The sequence below is a fragment of the Apis dorsata genome, unplaced genomic scaffold (assembly GCF_000469605.1).
Source record: "Apis dorsata unplaced genomic scaffold, Apis dorsata 1.3 scaffold_111, whole genome shotgun sequence".
In the NCBI taxonomy this organism is placed as follows: Eukaryota; Metazoa; Arthropoda; class Insecta; order Hymenoptera; family Apidae; genus Apis; species Apis dorsata.
The window spans coordinates 448758-454308 of record NW_006263406.1 but is presented as its reverse complement, the minus strand read 5'-3'; the positions used below and the strand labels follow the sequence as shown (position 1 = coordinate 454308).

At 47.0% G+C, this 5551-nt stretch overlaps 1 long non-coding RNA gene across 1 annotated transcript in view; it reads left to right on the top strand.

The window, feature by feature from the left end:
- Positions 1–6: 6 nt before the first annotated feature.
- Positions 7–5551, top strand: part of LOC116185153 — a 24886-nt gene continuing 19341 nt past the window's right edge. The window contains exon 1 of the long non-coding RNA XR_004149924.1: positions 7–539. This is a non-coding gene — a long non-coding RNA (uncharacterized LOC116185153). The remainder of the gene's footprint in view (positions 540–5551) is intronic.

Genomic DNA, 5551 nt, shown 5'->3' with positions numbered 1-5551 from the left:
ACGGCGCATACATCGCCTCGTGCGAACATGGCCCGGAAGGTGCGCGTGAGGCTACTGCGCAGAGTCTTGTTTTGCTCGGCGGGACGAGGGGAATACGGAGGCGGACGCATGTTCACGGGGCATGGCGTGGTGCGCGTTCTAGTAAACAACTTGTGTGCGACTCATGCGGGGAATCTGCGTCCCGAGTAATCGTGATTTTTCTGCCGAACAAGCGCTATACGTCGGTTCAGAATGAATTGTACCGTACACGGATAAATCATTTGCCGTGTGTCTCGTGAACACGGCCTCATACGTGGAATATTAGTGCGGTTTAACCAAGTTTGTCGGTTTCTCTCTGAGAACTCGACCGCGGACCACCGCGTGTGTTCCTCTCTACGCGTATGTGTTTACGTGTGTAGTGACTGATACGCGTGTTTACATAGAACAAGTGTCGCCGGTGTTGACCGATTTCCAGTGTCATCAATCGACTTTCAATCGGCTTCGAGTTTCGACGTTTCGTCGGAGTCATTCTTCGTTTTTCTTCGTTCCACGTTGACACGGTAGGTGAATCTCGTGGAATTCGTTTGATAGAATAGCCACCGAATTCGATCTCGGTCACGGCGTCGTATCCATCGAACACCGTGCCTGTGATGTATTTTCGGAGTAGCGCCATGCTTGGCCACGACTATGTTCTGCGAACCGCGAAATCGAAAGACGCGTGTGAGTTAACGATATCAGTGTTTCACGATCGAATTTTCGCCAGATAGTTATCCGTTTCTCTTGTACAAATACGCGCCAATATTGCAAGACAATCGATTCGAGCATTCACTTTGAACGCCGCTTTCGATTCTCATTGATCGTCTGTTTAGCCGCTGTCAGTACCCTAGTCGGTCAGGCTCGCGCGCGCGTTTCTCTTTCACGTATTCGAATGCTTGGTAAACGGTCGTATGGAAAACGAAGGCGTAGAACGAAGGCGTAAAGGAAGTGCGCGATCGTTTACCTCTGACGTATGACATACGATCGATTATGGATATATCACGCGTCTCAAGTTTCCTCTAGACCGGATAAAGATCGATTCGGCGAAGTGGATTGTCGTAACGGATGGTTTCGCGGAGAACGCGTTAAGCCGATATCAATGGTCTCGCAGCTACTGCTACGACATGTGAAAATCGTATACGTGGTAGTTGGAGCGTGTTGCGTTCCCTCGTGGGGTGGTGAGTAGGGGAATCGGGGTGTAAAAATGGTTGGGAGAGGGACGGAGAAAAAAAGATAGAGATGCGTTAGAGAAATAGGTTGGGGAAAAAGACAAGGAAAGAAATAAAACAGTGGCGTGCGAATTGGTCGAAGAAATCGGGAGCGGTGGAGCACGCGATCGATGTCGGTGTCGATCGCCGTAGCCAGTTCCTCGGTAAAAGGTCCTCGGAACGTCAATAGGCAGAGCGGCGCAGCTATATCGCATTCCACGTTATTTCTCTCTTTAGTCACTGACCTCGCGACTGTTCGGCCAACCTCGTTTCGTCGCCACTCTCGCCTCCTTGTTTACCACTCTCGACCGATTCCGAGTCGACCTCCGCTCCGAAGCTTCCTCTCGGCTTCTGTCTGTCTCTCCTTCTGCTCCTATTTCTCTCGTAAACCGAACTTTTTAAAGGACTTGGCCCGACTACGATCTACAAAGGTGACGAAATATAATCGAAGATAAATATATACAAAATTAATCGTACAATATTTTTTAATATTCGTTAAATCGATGCAATTGTCATTAATGAGGTTTTTAGAACGCATGTCTAGTTTGCGCCAGCTGTTTGTTGCACGCTCGTAAAACTGTTTTAGATTCTCCTCTACAAAATGTACGAAGTCTAGCCAATGGGAAACGAGAAGCCAATGTACGTGTACATAAATTTGATATCGTGAAGTGAGAATATTAACAAAGTCGGTCTTCTCGATCGTTTTCACCGTAATTTATAAAAGGATAAAATAATCATTGACACGGTCTAAATGATTCTCGTAATTCGTTCATCGATCAACAATAACTTCAACAAATATTGACCAAACGTGTACCGTTTTTTTTTTTTTTTCACGAAAAACAATTTACTTCCTAAGGATCGAATCCGAGAACTCGATCGACTCGATGACAAAGAACGACGGATCCTTTTACGCACGATCGAAATACCCTGAAAAACCAACTTGGTCCGAAAGAGACGAAGACGACTATGTTTACATCTGGACGACCTTGGATGTACACAGGGTGATTGTAATCGAATAAACAGGCTTCTCGATACATGCCACGAACGCGGGAAAATATTCCCACTGTTGGACGATTAGCACGATTCTACAGTCGGTTCACGAGACAGTTGGTTGTGACATTTAAGGAAAGGGTCAGACACGTGGCGCGCGTTTTTCGAAACTATTCCCCGGACGTGTGTTCGTTCCCCTCGATTCCGAATGAATTAAACGAACCGTAAAGTATAAACGCACGAATTTTCGGCCTCTTTACCGCGACAACAAAATAGTCCGGTAAGTGCTCGGTAAGTAAAATTTGTATCGTCGTCAACGACTCGATCGGTTGCGTAACGTTGTTCACGTATCACGAGTTGTATTCGCGTACGCGTCGCAAACAAAATTTTTATTGCGTTAGTCGCTACCACCTCGTTCTTAACATTCTGCGCCGCAATCTCGCCTCCGACTCCATTTTCCCGGGCTTGCGTAAGAAAACGCAAACCCGACACGGGCTCCGCTCCATCTTACGTCGTAAATAACGATCCACCGATGCCTCTGATTGCTTCGTCACCGCGAAAGCGTCACAACGTGATCGTCAACGACGTTCTATTCACGTTATCCCTCTCTATAATCATTCTCTACCTATTTCCGTTTTCGGTTTCCACGATCAACATAGACGCACGTAAATATCTTATCGCGAGCACGCGCCTTTCCTCGAATCTAGCTTCGTCACTATTTTGTTACTATGTGTCGTACCTAGCGCCGGCGTCACGCGCATGTATTCGTGAATCTAGTCGATATAGCGATCAACGAGTAATATTCTTAAAAAAAACCTGCACTAAAATAAATTTTAAATCGCGAATTCACGTTCGCGTACACCTAATATCAAATTCAAATTTTCGTATCAGATTTTGATTTAATATAGTCTTGCATGGTATTTTCGATCGCTTTGAAATTCGCTTCGAAAGTTTTTTTTAAAAGCCGATCAATTGTCGCTTTTTCGCCGAAGCCATCCATGATTTTTTACGCGCTTGTATGTACATTTGCGTTAGAAGATATAATGGCTGTAGCAACTGTCGACATTCGTTGCGCAAGGAGTTCACATGGATAAAGATCGCCTTTTGTGACCAGTGTTTTCTCCTTGCTTGCGAACTTAACACGTTTGTATATCCCTATCCTTGCTTTTAGATCGCGTAGATTAATTTTGCGCTCGTTTACATTTCTATTTATTCAGAGATTGTCGATTAATTAATGATAAGTTAACGGTCAATGATCAAAAAAAAAAAAAAAAAAAAAAAATCATTGCGGCATTGTACTTTATCGATTTGTAAAGAGAAAGAGAAAGAGAAAAGGTATAAACGGAAGGTTATATTAAACTTTCATCGAAATTCTTCGATCTCCGCTTTAAAAGATTCATCATCGTTGGAAAATCCGGGCACAGTGTCTGACTTCCGCCGTCACGTCCGGCATCACCTTCGACGGTGCGAATTGATCGGTATTAATTAACCGAGAAGCGGTGCTAGCCGAGTTAAGGAGATCGAGCGACTGCCCCCTATCCGGCTTTCATTATCACGCGTGCAAGGGGCGTTAATTAATGCGAATACGTCGAATACGACCACGTATCGGCCGATTGTTCTTTTCTTGCCCTGGGGGTCGTTTCGAAGAGTTTTTTCAGTGGCGCGGAGCGTTCCAGCACGATCCCTATATCGAGTCGTGGCATGATCCACGAACGGAGTCGTGTTCAGAGATCCACTAATGCATATTAAATGGACAATGAAGAAAACTGGGACGATCTTGGGATCGAAGATTCGTGGAATGCGGAGGAGGACGAGGAATGGTCGCGAATGAAACAAAGAATAGGCGACGGGAGGGAAATGGAAAAGGAAAAGAAGAAGAAAAAGATGATGAAGAAGAAGAAGAAGAGGCGAATGGATTCAAAGAAGGAGACAAAGAAGGATAGAGAGAGAGAGAGAGAGAGAGAGAGGGAATGGACGCCCTTCCTTCCATCAATGCCGCTGCTCGACCACGTTAAGTATGCAAACTGTGGCTATGCAGAGGCGCTGCTAGTGCTGGTTTTACCTTCCACGAACTATATTTCATTCGGGCGTATGTGTGTAGCCCGCGCGATGGGAACACATCGCATTCCACGCGTGTACGCGCCTTGTCCCAAAACCGTTCACACGGTCAAATACACAAGGGCACCCACGTTCCTCTCTCGCTCGTGGACATCGTCTTTTCCTCCCTCGACACCCGACCCTCCGCCTTTTGTTGCACTTGTTGCAGATTTTGCCGCAGTTAATGCGAGACGCACGCCCCAACCTTTTTTCGATGTATCTATATACGCGTTGGATGGCACGCAATCGGAGGGACGAGAAATTTTTTCTTTTTTTTTTTTTTTTTCCCTCCTTGTTTTCTTTCTCTTTCAATCCGAACAGCGAGAACTCTCGAATAGAGTCTGGTAATCGGTCCTCGTTGCCCCAAAAACCCGTCTCGACCTATTTCCCCCATTCATCGAGCGCCTATGCGCGTCCCCCATTCGACCCGACAGGCACGCTGGCTGTTTTCGTTGTCCAAAATTTCCTGCCTTCCCGTGAACGGATAATTATTCGATCGAGCGGATATCGGCGAGGATTTAATCGAGCGAAAAACTGAGGCTATCGGGTTGCGAGGACGAAGAGGCGGAGGAGGAGGAGGAGGGGAAGAGAGCGTTGAGCAAAAAAGTTGATCATTTCTCCGATGACGTCTCATCGACGCGTGGACGTCGATGACGAGGTTTCTCTGTTTATGCTTGAACAGGCATCCTCGACGCGCATCTACGTATACACGCTCTCGACTCTTCAGCCTTGGCACATATACTCGATCGTGTAGTGGTGCGGTCGCGTGCACGACCTATTGCCACCTATGGCCGTGTATATACTATACGTAGTAGCCAGGGAAGAGATTGGAAGGGCGACGAATGGAGACAAATTCAGGCGAAGGGCATCGTCCTCCTCCTCCTCCTCCTTTTCCTCCTTCTCCTCCTCCTCCTCGTACGGATTCCCGCGGCGTACCGCAACTTTTTTCCCCTCCCCTCCCTACGTTCCCATGCATCCCGTGAATTACGCAACGGGCAAAAGCGGCCGTTTTCATTATTATTTGTCGCCGATTCGTCGCGCTGAATGTAGGCCGGTCGTTTCTCTCGCAACCCGCGTGCTACGTCGGACCGGTGGCCATGGGTTTTTTAAAGGAAATTATCACGGGCCGACGCGGTCCTCCACGCGAAATTGCAAAATAGCCAAGGCGAATGTTCACGGTCGGAGAAATCCGAATTCCAGGAACGTTCTCGTCGTGGTTAAAAGGAAAAAACCTTGGGCGC